This window comes from Hippocampus guttulatus, chromosome 8 (assembly GCF_054856545.1).
Source record: "Hippocampus guttulatus isolate MCC_2025c chromosome 8, RoL_Hgut_1.0, whole genome shotgun sequence".
Taxonomy (NCBI): domain Eukaryota; kingdom Metazoa; phylum Chordata; class Actinopteri; order Syngnathiformes; family Syngnathidae; genus Hippocampus; species Hippocampus guttulatus.
The window spans coordinates 22,109,131-22,124,839 of NC_141268.1; the positions used below are offsets into that span (position 1 = coordinate 22,109,131).

At 44.8% G+C, this 15,709-nt stretch overlaps 1 protein-coding gene across 2 annotated transcripts in view; it reads right to left on the reverse strand.

Moving 5' to 3' along the window:
- chl1b (cell adhesion molecule L1-like b) overlaps window positions 1–4,033 on the reverse strand; it is a 56,306-nt gene extending 52,273 nt beyond the window's left edge. For both annotated transcript variants that reach the window (XM_086117515.1, XM_086117512.1), the window contains exons 1-2: window positions 3,835–4,033; window positions 1,278–1,345 (exon numbers count right to left, since the gene is read on the reverse strand). The gene's annotated coding sequence lies outside the window, so the exon portion shown is untranslated. The remainder of the gene's footprint in view (window positions 1–1,277; window positions 1,346–3,834) is intronic.
- Between the last annotated feature and the right edge of the window lie 11,676 nt (window positions 4,034–15,709).

Sequence of the window (15,709 nt, forward strand, 5' to 3'; positions counted from 1 at the left end):
TGTGATAAAGATGAAGCGTTCTCATTAGATATGTGCATTTGTGTTTTGGCACACTTGTCTTTTACAGCCAAGCGCGCTGTTAGGAGATAATTGATTGTGCAGCGCATAGATCCATTCCGCACATGTGTCGTCTTTATTGTAGAGAATACAGAGACAAATCAGTACAATAGGAGCTGGCGTCAGTTCACCGCCGTGCGTATTTAACCAGCCGGGACAAGATCGGCGTTTGCGGCTTCTCTTTCACGCACTGCGTTGCTAATCTAAATTTAAAGAGGAAATCATTTGCTGAATGCAATTGCCCATGTTGTGAAAGACATGAATGAGAAGAGAAATGAGGCCTTTCTTCTGCCGTGGGAATGCGATTTTGAGAATGACATTTTTCTGGGGGATTGGATGAACACAATGGCTGGCTGATTGTGCAAATGGTTGTTTTCCCGCTCGTCTTCAAACGAGTGGGTCCTATATGCGACATGCCCGATCTCCACTAAGACGCAAGGATTGCGATACTCATGTTTCGGAGTTATTTGAATAGGCGTGAGAAAGACGTAAACATCACCAATCTCTTTGATTCCCGCACTGGCCAGCATGTCTGACTGTAAGAACAGTTGGCAATGTTTGAATGAGAAACGATTTTTCCAGAAGAAGGCGCAGGAGCTTGTAATTGTTCCCATGGGAGAACATTGGGGGTTATTTTGTCTGTTTCAATTGAATGATTTCAGGAGCCTTCAGAGGCGTGACTAAAACATTGGGTAGCCACACAAACGCTACCCGCAGGGGGACAAGAAGGATCAAGTGTTCATAACCTGCAGAGGAGCTCACCAAAGGATCGATCATTTCAAACCCAGAATCAAGACTCAAGCCCTGGAGCTATTCAGACGAGAACAATGGGAATCAACTGAAGTGCATTTTTTGGGGGTTTTTTTAAGTTTCATTTTGCTCTTGGATATTGCAAGTCTTAGTCCAAGTCAGGATGTTTTTGTCTATGACTAGATTTCATAGCCTCCTAGCTCGCTACTTGCAGGGTTGTTGTGATAGGCACCTGTGCTGAGTCGGGTCTCAATCACGTTACCATTCGATACAGTATTACACATGATCGGCATTTATGAATACAACGCAGATTTTGTCTGGTGTTGAAACATGACTAGAAAGAGCATCGGTTGTATACTTTGATTTGGATTTTTTAAATAACCTCCAACTCCATTGTGCTTTTCAGGTGAACACAATCGCATCAAAACATTCAAATGTTCAATTGGGGGAGGGTGGGGTAAGTGTCTTACCTCGGCCACATCTGGAGCGAGAGTGGCCGCAGCTCGCTCGCATCCCAGCTCACATCATAAATGCACATCTAAAAAACAGACAAACAAAAAAATAAGATCCAGATGCAATCACAAGAACAATCGTCGAAGTGCTTTGGTGAAATGAAGAGTGTATTGTAAGCCGCTACGTTGCGTCCTGACTCAAGAGCGCTTATTCCTAGTGGCTGTCTGTGGCGTTTTCTTGTGCTAATTGACTGCGTGTTCCTTCCTGTTGCCGCATTCGGATGAGCCATGCTGGATCTTGTTATCTGTCGAATGTGGACACGTGACCCCATCTCGAGCAGGTGGGGGTCTGAGAGGAAATCGCACGTGAACCAGGCCTGACTGATGTCACTTTGACAGAGAACAGAAAGGCCCGTGTTGGCGGGAGCTGGGAGCCAGACAAGCCAGCACACCAAGATCCCCCCTCCTTTTGCTATATCAATGGCATTCACCTCAAAGGAACCTCCACCCCCCGACAACCCTATCCCACATATAATTTGTGTAATCATGTGCTGCATTGATTAGACCTCATTATTTATCCAATCATATTCCCAATCTATTGTTGAGAGGAGAGACGGGCTATAACCATCCATCAAATCCATCCATTTTCCGAACCGCTTGATCCTCACTAGGGTCGCGGGGGGTGCTGGAGCCCATCCCAGCCGTCTCCGGGCAGTAGGCGGGGGACACCCCGAATCAGTTGCCAGCCAATCGCAGGGCACACAGAGACGAACAACCATCCACGCCCACACTCACACCTAGGGACAATTTAGAGCGTCCAATCAGCCTGCCATGCATGTTTTTGGAATGTGGGAGGAAACCGGAGCACCCGGAGAAAACCCACGCAGGCCCGGGGAGAACATGCAAACTCCACACAGGGAGGCCGGAGCTGGAATCGAACCCGGTACCTCTGCACTGTGAAGCCGACGTGCTAACCACTGGACTACCGGGCCGCCCTCTTAACCACACAAATGCAAATAGCCTAAACATACTGTACAACAAAAACTTTCACCAGGAGCGTGAAAAAGGACCACTGGCTTTGTTGCCATGGAGATAAAGGCCTACGTGGAACACAGGAAGTTAATTAGCAATCTGGCTGCAACTCATTAAATGATGTCTGGCAGCGCCGAGGGGTTGGCAGTTTCAATGTTTGAGGCCGGCTACCGGCGCGAAGGTTGAACTCTTAGCGCTGTTTAAATGCTTGAATGGAATTTTTTAGAAATCGTAAATATGGTCAAATCGGGACGGACCACATGATGTTGTCTTCACTGTCATTGCTGTGTGCGAAAAAAAGTGTTGGTAGCTTTGGGACAGACACAAAGAGACCCCACTGAAAAATCTGTCACACAGACACACTGGATTTAGTTTGCACGCGCCTCCACAAATACACAGAAGAAGATGCTTGATGCTCTGCCTTGCAGCTTTGTTGTGTCTCTGGGGATCAAGGGTGGAGCATGAACAGGGAGAAAACCGACGTCACCTTCCAGACAGCTTCCATCTGAATCCCAAACATCATTAAACCGCCGCCAATGAAAAGCCATACGGATTCACCAGATGAGTTCCAGAGATTGTTGTGGGGGCGGGACATACGACAGCACACGCTGCAGGTATCAAGCCAAATGCTAATGCTCTCTCTTCATTATTGCCATTGACCGCTTTCATTGTGGGACCTGATGAATCTGCCAGTTGAGTCCATTCGGCAGCGTGGTTTCCTGTCATGATGTGTGACAAGTAGATGACTTCAGCGTGCCCCCGGGCAGCTGCGCGGGGATGCGGCATCGCTTCCTCATCACACAAAATAAAGGGCGACTTTGACGGTATCATCTCTGAATCACACCTTCCCCCCCTCACACACACACACACACACACACGAGAAACATGCAGTCACTGTCTCATTGGAAGAGACTTCCATTTCCTCAGTAATTGAGTTTTTGTCTTGCCTCTTGTATTCACAAGAAGCGCAGCTGAAGTAAGCTCACGCCCAACCGCCTCCCCGCTTGCATTTGAAGACGAGCTCCAAACCGAGCCCGTGTCTAGTTCTCCGTTTCCACTTCCACCGTAATTACTTACGACAAAACGTATACATATGAAACACGTGTTGATTTCATTTACATTTTTAAAACTCATCTTAAACCTCATTTTGATTTGTGGCCTTTTAATCAGCATAACATGTATTTGTACTTTATGTGTAGCAGCTATTTAAAAAAAAAAAAAAAAGAAGCTATTTTCAGCTGGTTTTTAAAAAGTGCACAACAAATAAAGTCGAGCAGTTTCCTTACGTCAGCTGGGATAGGCTCCAGCTCACCATGACCCCATCAGTGAAAAAGCATGTTGAAAATGGATTGATAGATTGATTTTGTCCATTGAATTTAACCCTGCCTGCCTATTCAGTCAAACAATTTCAGTTTGACATTTCAAACATGCATCCGTCCAGTGTTTAAGAATCATTGGATTTAAGGTAAGTGACGTGAAAGTGTTTCACTCTGTTCTGTTCTCACTCAACAAACAGAATGGACGGTTAAAGCATCTTGCTTACTTGTCTTTAATGGGCATAACACTGGAAGCTGATGGATGGAACTCAGTCTCGGAACATCGGGGAAACCATACGTCACTTCCGGCTCCCTCACCTAAAGCTGTCCCACTGCAACAACTCAATCTAAGAATATACTGTATTGTTACAGAAAGTAGATAAAGTAAGGAAGGAATGCAAAAAGAAAGAAAGACAACTTCCCTTCCATGCTTTCAAAGATGCTGAGGGTTGTGCGCTGCTGCTCTCTGTTGGTAGAAATGAGAGTTGCATTTAACCAAAGTTCCATCAAGTGTTTTTTTTGTGTGTGTCTCGGTCGCCCTCTGCAGACCATTTGGGTTTCTCTAAATTAAAACCCCAACAAGGCATCCAGGTTCTTTAAAAAAAACACACACACACACACACACACGTCGGAGCGTCACTTCTACTGTGCTTGTTTGTGATCACCAATCGATCCCACGACGATGACAGCAACCAATTAAAGCGACCTGGTGTATAATTCGGCATTATTTTTTTCAATGCTTTTCCTCAAAGAGGTAAAGAGATGACCCACCGATTAAAAAAAAAAAAATCACAACAGTCTTTTGAATTTCACGTTCTTTTCAGACTCCCCTTGACTTTGAGCTCCCCTTGCCACTGGGGTATTGCATTATTTCCTCGGAAAATTGTCTCTTGAATATAATTAAGGTCCCATTTTTCTCCAGCGTCAGCAGGGGGATATTGTGCGGGGGGTCAATAGACCACTGATTTAACAGCAGGAAGATGAATCGAGGAAGCGACTCCTATTCATACCCTTGAGCAAGGGGCTTGTTCTTACAAGCGTAATTGCCCCTGCAGCAAAGATACAGCTGCCCCCCCACCCCCAAAATATAAAACACATCATCGATCAACAAGACTTATAGGTTAGGTGTGACTTCATGAACTCCAGCAGCATCCTATTTGTCCGTAGCAATAAGATTAAACACATAAATAAATAAATAAATAAATAACTCACAAATATATATTTTTCCCCAGTGCAGTTGCAGGACTTAGCACAGTGGAGTGGCTTAGTAATTTTTGAGTAATTCAACCTGTTTTTATTAAAGTTCTGGCAGGCAGGTTCCACCAGGGAATTACAATAGTGACGAAAACACATGCTATTCTGGGCTGAATATATTCCCTTTTTTTTTTAGAGGAAAAAAAAAGAGGACTGCTTTGATGTTGTGGGAGTCTGAATTCAAACATGCAAAGCATGTGAATATACTTGCCTTTGTGCCACCTGCTGGTTTGTATGAATTCGATTTTTGCCCTGTCTGTCCACAGCATCTTCAGACTAACACGGCCTCCTGCCATGTGTCAACGCCAGTCTGATCGTACACCCCACACCATCTGCCGTCAACCTTCTGAATGGGCTTCCGGATCGCTCCGGTGGGGAGCAAAACATGGCGCGCTTGCCTCGAGACGTAATGAGCATGGCACATGTAACATAGTGAGTATGGCACGAAAAAATGAGTCATCCATGAAATACTGCATTATTTTTCCATTGTTATGGCACATCCAACAAGAGTCCCTCCGCTCCCTACGGTACCCATGCCAAGCGCTTGGTGAAGTTTCTCGAAAGAACTAATGAACCACGAGAACAGCACTGAAACCGAATGAGGGTTGAGGTCGACATAGCAATTTGCTGTTGCTTCGGAGGTAGTCTCAGATTCCCATCAAAGGCAGCTCGCTTGCGAGACTGAACACAAATACAAAAGCGACGCTTGTTATTGCTCCCATTTCTCATGACCCCAACTCCAAGATCTACCAAAGGCTTTTTTCTCGCAAATACTGTTCACAGGTCAGTCTAAAACTGTGCAAGTGATCAGCCATCAACCTCACTCACAGGGGTGGCATATCAAGACTCTGTTTTGGCAGCATGATGATCGCACAGATGTGCCTTTGGCAGCCACGCTTTAGTGGCTCTGTCACAACTCAAGACGGTGAACATAGCAGCGTGTGGTAGCTATTTCAAAGTAAAAATGACACTTTGACCTCAAAAAGTACTCGCAACAAACTATTTCATTTATCATTTACGTAGCCCCTGGTTGTCACACATTTAACGAGAGAGATTATATTTCAGTCGGTCGGCGTCCCAGTAGCTTGTAACATATCGACAGCAGAAATTGTGACGCCATCTGACCTTTCCACTGGAGAATCTTAATGCGTTGCTTTGCATAAAGTCCAGGGAATCGTAATGGGCACTCGCTTCAAGGCGAGCGATATGATTAAGGTGGCTTCATTTGTAGTCCGGACTTAGAAGGATGAACATCTCCTGAAGGGAGTTTCAGACTCTTCAGAAGTATCAGGGAACACCAAGAGTTGTGCTTGTCACTTTTTTTTTTTTAATAATCACGATAGAGGTGAGCAAAGTTGCTCAAATATTGACCAAGTCAAAAAGGTAGCTTTTCATTTGAAAAGACGTCATAGGCATTGGCGGTTCCTGGTCATGGTAACAAAAGCTGGACTCAATATTTGCATGAGACAGAACTAGCAATGCAAAAAAACAAAAATGTAAAATTTTTGTCCGATAATGGATGGGTGTCAACTTTTGAGCGGATGCCTGGAAAACGGTCCAGTATTCCCAAGTCCACGTACATCGACGCCTCATTCAACCCGATGAACTGTTTCGAGCGATTTATCGCTGGTATAATGTTTATTCAGGCAAACATTTTGTAAGTGTCAGATCGTGGCACCTAACATGTGAGTCCAACAAAGGATTTTTCTTCTCCTTTCACCGAGGAAAGTCTCCGCTAAAGGTAAAAGGGAACCTTTGGGGTATTTTCTGCCAGTTGTAGTCACCAAAAGTTGAGCCAGCCAGAGTTTGATGAAACTTCTTTTGATGTCATACCAACATGTCTCCCTGAAATAGCAAGTGTGCATTGATGCTGCTGCAAATATTTAATGAGAGTGTGGTGGGTGAATATTGGCCACCTCCTTTAGCCTCACTAATAAGGCCAGCAGAGGTCCCAGTTATGACACAATCAAGCCCAAGTCTCAAGAGCTGCAATCTTGTGTGCAGAAAGCAGCACTGCCTGACTGGAGATGCACCAGGGAAGGTTGTTGACAATCCCCAACCTCATTACAGGGCTAGTCAGAGGCGTCTTGTTGCAGTGCAATCTTGTGGAATGTGCCTCCACGCAGGAAGGGCTCTGAAGCCCGCTGGTGCATTGTTACCATGTCAGGCTGGGGGTGAAGCCAAAGTCTGCTCGTAGCGCTGCACTGTTTTGACATTAATTGTCCTCCCACAGCAAACACGCTGAGGCTCAGTGCCAGCAATTGAGGATTTGTTTTATGCCATTTTTTAAGGGGGGGATTTTAATATGGAAATGAAAATCTCTTTTAGGGAATTGTATGAGTATGTGTCCGTTTATAGACTCGATGCTTTTTGTTTCCTCTCAAAATGTTATCTATGATTTGCCAAAATGTGTCTGCAACCTTTTTTAGTCTGACAAGACCAGGCTCCCAACCTAATTCAGAGAGCTGACATTGTAACGGTCACTAGTAGTGATGGGAAAAAATTAAGCTTCCTGATGCACGGGTGATATTTTCGACTCAAGAAGCAGGAGGAAAAAAAAGATGATCTGACACTATTGACTGGAAATGCACATTTCAGTCCATGCCTTGTCTAATACAATTGAACAAGACGTGTTTCAAAGCCTCACATGGAGAACAGCTTTTTACTCCCTCTATATGATTTACTGATCCACGAAATCCAAGCAGAGCAGAAAGAGGGGGAAAAAATGAGTCTCCAGGACACTTGATAGCCCACATCAATGTTGGAACCAGGTTTGTCTGACAGGCAGAATGAAAAGCCCTGCCAGGAGCCGAGAGTGAGACAGTGCATCACAGCACTGCAGTGAACAAAGAGACTCGGGGATGAGACTTACTGCAACTGTACATACCACACTCAGACAAGGATCAGGCTCTGGAGCAAGGTCAGTGTCCCATGATGCCCTTGGCCTAGTTCGCATTGAGGCGAAGAGCATTTTCAACAATACGACTACAGTATGTCTTATTTCTACGGCACATGGCGCTTGAACTCTTCATCATGTTCAATTCGATAACAGGACCAACTGAGGCAGGCCATGGTGATTCACATGAATGGTGCAGACCTCGTGTCAAGCCTTTTGCCCTGCGGGGCACCCAGAGAACTCATCCGCGGCTGGTGAAGCTCTCACATTGGCAGCTGCAAACACACAATTAAAATGACATTCATCTCTCAGCTCACTTGCCTTTGACAACACGCATGCTCCACAGCACTCCAAGTCTCAGTGAGGGGAAGTTTGTGAAATCCCTTCATCCCTTGGAGAGAGTCGAGGCAATAATAGTCACCTTTCAGCACTTTTCATTCATTGAGCAGCTAGATTGAGCCGGCATGGTACTACAGTACCGTCTCCTATGAAACGAATACAAGTATTTTCATCTTATCAAGGTCAAATGACATCACTTGAAAAGCCTTGGACTTCAATACCTCACGGAAGTTGAGCGCGAGCCTAACTAACCATAAACACTTGATTTTCCTTTACAGCTAGCACAATAAATACTGTACAAACCATTCCTCATTAAAGGCAGGCAGTTGCGGCGGGATTGTTCACGGGGGTTAGCAGAGTCCAATAGTTAACAGAATGTATGAGTATGGCAAGGTTACAACATGTTACATGCATATTTTCACGCCTGGCAATACAGCCATGTCCGCTTGTCCTGTAATAGTGTGATGGTATGCTCATAATTTGCTTCATGTACCACATTTATTGTATATTAGACAATACATGGGACTTAAAGGTTTTATAGGGTCTGTTAGAGGTCTCTGTTTCCCAACTCACATAGTTGTTTCTGCTTTCTGGATGGAAGCCTACACTTGAGCAATAACTTACAGTTTAATTTAGACAGACAGACAGACAGACAGCTAGCTCTAGCTAGCTAGCTCGATAGATTGTGATATGTCTGTCTCTGCAGAAAGGCTCACAACAATGGTTTCTGACCAAAAATCAAGAAATATTTCTGGTGAGCGAAAATGATGAAGAGTTGGCATTTGGAATGGAATAAAGCAGGCTTACCGTGCCTCTTCGGAGTTTGACTGATACCACGCCAAAGAGGTATCGACCAGGCAACTTCAAATGAGGCCTGAAGTGAGAGAAGTAGGAGGCCGGTGCAACAGGCTTGGCTTGGGTGTCAGCCAGTTCTGCGAAGAGGTTGTTCCAGGACACCAGATGGATGAATCCAGAGTGAGAGCTGGGTTCCCAAAGCTCAGTCAATCACTTGGGAGGAATCAACCAGCTGGGCTTTGAACCATTGTGAATCGTCAGCCCTCTGTCACTGCACCGCTGAAAATCAAAACGTGGTCTTCCAGATGGAGAGGCAGACTATGCGCAGTATGTCCCTGGTGCAGTTGCTGTCACAGACTCATCCCTGTCACCAGTGTGAAGCAGCATGTGCAAATACGCAATCATAGTTAGTACAGTGGCTCTTTTAAGGCTGTTGCAATCTCATTATTGCCAGTTTAAAAGCTGCTCGGACTGCAGGAGTTCGCCGACAGAATTTCCTGAAATATCACACCGCAGTCACACCAAGATCATGTTGACCTCTTGACGAGAGCACTTTGAGAAGCGCAATAATTAATGCCCAGAAGCGAATCCTCTGCTTTGCACTTGAACAGAGTTTGCCCTAATATTATGCTGAGACCTGCATCTGCCTCTTGCGGTATTTGTCACCGCCGCGTCAAGGGCGGCATGCGCCGTCGTGACATGCTGTGTATCTGTGTGTCTGCATGTGTGAATGGTTTGGTGGCCCAGATTTAACGAGGCACGCCTGGCCCTCATGCATAATCGAAGAGAAGATGATGCGTTAATTTAATGGCCTGCCTGTCCTAGGTGATGTCAAACACCTGGAGAGGTCTTTACCTGCCGCATAAAATATATATAATATCACATTCGGCTTCGAGGAGTAAAAACGAGTCTGTTTGAGAGCTCATTTCACACTTGTGTCCGCCATTCAAGAGTGTAAGAATTTTCTGGCTCCATTAGCAGAACAACTGGCAGGTGCGGGGTCAAAAGCTCCCAGGCTGCGTGGAACACTCATGAGAGAGACACACTCAAACAAAAGCAACCACTGAGAAAGCTGGTCACCTCTCGATGCTTTTTAAAAAAAAAAAGCATTCAGGGTTACATCTTCAAAAAATAACAAAAAACAAAGATTTTTAATCGGGCTTAACTGCGCTGCAAAAAATCGGAATGGTGACGAGCATGTCGGTGTAGTTAAAAATACATTCTTCACCGTACCGGACATTAGCGGAGCCATTACAGGAATAATAACCAACGACAATGCCAAATAAATTGGAGAGACGCTATCAGAGAGGAGGAGAAATGAAAGATGCATTCTCAATTAATCCTCTATTTTAAATAATGATTTGGCAAAATAAATAATGAGGGCTGGGAATTGACGCTCTCTCTCGCAATTAGTTGTTTCATTTCTAAATATAATTTGGCTTAGTAGAAATGTCATGGCTGTGATTCCACAGTGTCTGTCTCCAAAGGTCATTTGAAAGGTTCTGCCACATCTTTTTCTTCTCCTCTTTTCTTCCCCAGCCTGAAGTTCATCACCAAGAAATCAACATTGATGTCGTGCCGACGCCCTCCCTGAATTGGGCTGCAGGGTTTTTCATCCGGATGTTTGATGAGGCTCAATTTGAAATCAATACAAAATGTGTCCAATGACATAAATGTCCCAAACTGGTGTTTTTTTTTTTTTTTTTTAGCATTCCTCAGCTTTCGTTGTCCCTGTCCCAGCTTTTTTGGGGAGGGAATGTATTTCAGGCTTCTTGCCTTTATTGTGTATTCCACTGAAGACGCATGTTCAGGCACACTTGCAATGCAGAAAAAAAATACTCATAATATTCAGTTGATTAATTTCCATTTGACCGTCTTAGTTTTTCCGACGTTCCTGTCGAAAAGGTTTATGATTGAAAGCCGCATCGCCTAAAATGGCAGAAACGTGATGTACTGCATGTCATAGAAAGGTGTGACAATTAAAGCAGCAATAACACCACCGACACCGATTTGTTCGACTGTAATACTTGATCAGAAGCGTGTGGGCTGGGAAAGGTTCACTTGGAATTTTGCGCGGGTGTGACTTCTTCAAATCGACCAGCAAAGACGAGTTTTGTAGTGCGCCTGTGATTCATTCCTGGGAGGCATTTTAGTCGAGCGAGGCCCGTCTCATTCAAATGATCCAATAAATCGTGAATATGTGAACCAGTATTTAACCATCATGAACATGTCACACGCGTCAGGGAAATAGATTTGGCCAGAGGGGAAAAAAAGCACAAGTGTTGAATTTTTCACGAGTTGTGTCAGACCTGCACGATGCATATTGTATGCGCTGCGCCTGAAAATAAAAGTTGTATCCGAACAACTTTGTCAGATGATTGATACAGCTTGTCGAGCGACGAGATGTATAAAGTGCGGGAGGGAGCAAATGCACAGCAAATGCAGTGGTAGTAAGCTTACAAAGGATCACACCACGCGTCAACGTCGGAAGCTTCCTTTTACATCAGCCTTCACGGCTTCAATTTTGCTGTGACGTTTTGTAATCGGTGAGCGCGCGCGTGTGTCTACTGTGGTTCTTGCCATGGCGCTTCAATTTCGCACGTCAGTGCAAATGCTTGGTGGAATTGCAGACGTGTCCTCAAAAATGGGTTTGAAATAGGTCAAACGGGTGCACGGTCCTGCCGATTTAATCCAGGCCACTCTACCTTGGTGCGGCGGCAGTATAATGGTCAGATTCCTGATAAATGGCGCAAGCGTGTCAGAGGCCGATCTCGCCTTCATGTTTGCCTCTGTGAAAATCAAGCTCACTGAACCCTCGTGGAAAATGAATCGCAGCCCTAAATGCATTTTTGTTCAACAAATAGTGCTCGGGTTTTCAAATCGGAAACACAGTCAAAGGAACAATAAACGTGATGTGTAGACGCATCCATGTCATTATCAGAATGAAGTTGGACCTCAAAGACGACAGTGGACAGTGAATTCAGAGACTTGCCTGTAGACACATTTGACGTGTTTGAAGATAATCAAACGGAGTAGCACAGAATGGTGGCGTTAAACTGATTTCGGTTTCCTTGATTTTATTTGGGACATGGCTAAAATGGCCGCCTGTGATGGGCTTGGGCTTCCGGCATAAATAGGGGACCGCTCTGTAAAACCTTGAGTGACTTCGTTCACACGGGTGGTGTACTGTTGCAAGTTACTTCCGCTTGCAACACCAAAGCAAAAGAATTACAGTTGGCAACACTTGACCGCATACGAGGCGATGAAATACATCATGTCGACCGACATGGTGTAACAGAAAATTTGTGTCAAGTTTTCAAGGGTAAGTCAATGCCAAATTTTCTTCCCAGTAAGTTCTATGTAGCCGTACTAGTCCAAAGACGGCATTCTGATTAATATTTTGTTGGTGGAATGTGAGTTAAGTTGCAAAATCCACCGTACTTGTCCATCTCAGGGGGCGGCCATTTTGTGACATGCAGTCGATGGAAAATGACATTACATTACTGCTCAGGGCAGAGGCCACAACCAATCAGGTTGTCGGTCATGTGCGACTTATGTCCATGAAACAAAGTTTATACATCACTGCAAGCACTTGTGTGTACTCTACTTTTTTTAAGACTAAATATTGCAAGGATTTATTTATTTTTTTATTCTAATCATGATCGACTCGGATTTCCGGTGACTGAACCATCGGACGGGGAATTGGAATGCTGAAATATTTATGAGACGGTTGCATATTCATCGAGGGGTTCTTTGTACGTGCTCATGTGGTCGTTCACAACATGTTCGGAAATTAAATATTAATGCATTTAAGTAAAAAGGACAGTTCTGGGCAAGTGCGCATGTATTTGTGTGTGTGTGTGTGTGTTCCTGTGCGCACACAGGGGGAGGAGTGAATGGTGAGCTCTCGGGGCTGACTGGTGTGGAATCTCAAGTTTGTTGAGCCTGTCAGATAGGAGATATGAGAATCACCTTCGTATCCTCTCATTCACAGATATTGCAATCTGTCACACACCCCTCTGTATATTTCTTGCAATGATGCAAGCGCAGTTCATATTTATGTATTCCTTGACATCGGGAAGCCCTTGTTTGACAACGGATGATTTAGTTGCGGTCCTTTGGGTTTTCACCAAACGTCCATTGCACCCGTACCACAACCTTGCTCGCGGCACAGGCTTTGGATGAGCCCATTCGACGGAACGATCCACAATCATAATACTATGAAATCTCACCAGGCTTTGTGATAACCAAACACTTGTGAAGTATGAACATACCGGCAATGTCAAACTTGCATGGAATGGCAATTAGTCCAATGTTTATTCCCCCCCCTGACGTGGGACAGTGGTGCGGTACACTCTGAACTGGATGCCAGCCAATTGCAGACAATGAAATGATCTATCCATCTATCCATCCATCCATTTTCTGATGCACTTTATCCTCACAAGGGTGCTGGAGCCTATCCCAACTGTCTTTGTGCAGTAGGCAGGGGACACCCTGAACCGGTTGCCAGCCAGTCGCAGGGCACACAAAGACAGACAACAACTATCCACGCTCACACTCACACCTCGGGACAATTTAGAGTGTGCTAAATTATCTTTTTTTTTTTTTTAATGAATACATTTCTTCTTCTTGTTTTCTTTTAATGACCGCGTTGAAGATAATAACAGTCATTTTCTTTTGGAAGTATATGTAAATCAAAAATAAAGGGGGCTTGGTCCACCACCTTGGGCGCCGCATTGCATCGGGCAGCCAGCTCTTGATAAGATCCCCAGATTGGGGATTTTGCATTCGGCATTCTGGCGATGACCAGCAACGTTCTTGTTGACAGGGTGATCCAGGCAGGAGAAAGTCAATGCTTTCCGGGAAGGACAATTTCAGAAGAAAATACAACACTGCGTAAAGGTTAATGGAACCTCCGCGACAAGTTTCGTCTGCCGCGCTTCTGGAAAAATGGAACTCCACTAACATTGTGTGATCTCCTTGATAGCAGGGATTCATTTGCTTTCTTGCAATTACATTTTTTTTCTTCTTCTCCTTCTTTTAACTTCTTCCGCTTTCACCTGCTGTCAAGTCCTTTGTCAGGTCGTACCCACTCTCAGCAAAATATCTCGTCTTATTTTACTTTGGACCACACAAACCAAGTGGCCCAGTGCAACTTAAAATAAATAAAATGCTAGTCTTGCCTGTAGATGTTGTTCTAGTCCCGAACTTGAGAGAACTGGCAGTAACAACAATGAGAGCAGGACAGTATGCTGCCAAGCCTGAAGCAGGAAAAAAAAATTCTCCACCTTCTCTCAGTCAAAGCGATATCTCGCAGGGGAGCACAGCGCAGCTTGAGGTGAATTTCCTCTTTCTGATCACTCTGCACCTGCCTTTTCTTCCCCTCGCTTTTCTCCTTGTGCAGTTTTTAAAGAACAAGTTCATCTCTCGGTATGGAAAGAGGAAGACTCTGCAAGGTTGTATGCATTTGAATTGCCGTTTGGAAAGTAGGTCAAGTGGCATTTATTCAAATTCCTCCCAAATATCGAGCAAAAGCCCGGAAGCTAAATGCTTTTCTTCATTGACAAATGCATTCACTCCTTACATTTGCAGCATTCTAATTGTTCCAGGTTCACCATGTCAATCTTGAATACGAGCGATCTGATGCAAATTTTGTATCTCGACCTGCACGGGCGTGTGCACCAGCCGCTGTGCCTTGCAGAGGAGGGGAGGCAAAGCTTGAGCACATTTGACGCCTCAATTTTCAATCTGTTCTCATTCTCTGCTCAACTTTTTGTTTGGCATGATCTTCAATTTTTTTTTTTTTTTTTTTTGCCAAACGACGACACTTTTTTTTCCAATTAATATATTCCTGTTTTGCTCAATTTATTATTTTTTCAATGCATATTGATTTAATTGCGCTTACAATAACTCAGCTCAACTTCTTGAAATGCGCTTTCACAACATCCGCAGCTGGAACAAAGCGCTTTCCAAAACGTTAACAATAATACAATCATGACAAATGAGCAATTTCATCACATCTATGTGACATAAAAAATAGAGAGCACGGCATAATGTTGGCAAGCGCACTTAGGTTTCGGATTCGGAGGTTTGTGGTGGAATTGCAGGATTGGAGGGAGGTGAGCGGCAGGGGCGTAACAAATTGGAGGGGGGGAGGGGTATTGCCAACCAGGGATTAACGCAAACACTCGCCAGCCTGCCGGTGGCGGGTGAATTGAATCGTTGGCAGGGTAACTCCATCACTCCAAGTTTTATATTTGGACCCACATCTATAGCCCCCTCCAAAGAAGAAAAGGCTATGATTCGAGACACACGGGGCGCTTCTATTTTAAGCGGCACATCATTACTGGCTTTGCGGTACTGACGAACGAGATGCGGGTTAAGTCATCCCATGTGACAGCCAATTGAGTCTCCGTCATGAGAAAGCAACCACACAGGGTGGAAAGCAAGACGTTTCGGGTACAACCGGTACAGTGGAAAAGGAACACAAGTTGAGACCACTTCTTCAAAGTGGATGTGCATGAAAGGACGTTACGGGACAAAAACGTAAAGGGGTTGAACAAAGGCAAACTCAAAAAAACGGTCCAGTTGTTCACATTCCATCCATTCTCATGTAGCACTGGTCCCCACGAGGTTCATGTGTGTGCTGGATCCGACATGAGCTGTCGTTGGGCAGCAGGCGGGGTAAATCTTGAACTGGCTGTCAGCCGATTGCAGGGCATACGTCGGCAAATGATCATTCACACCCACAATTGTATCTGGAGGCATTTTGGATGTGCTAGCCAGTCGGCCACAATTTGGCCAACAGTTTTGGGAAA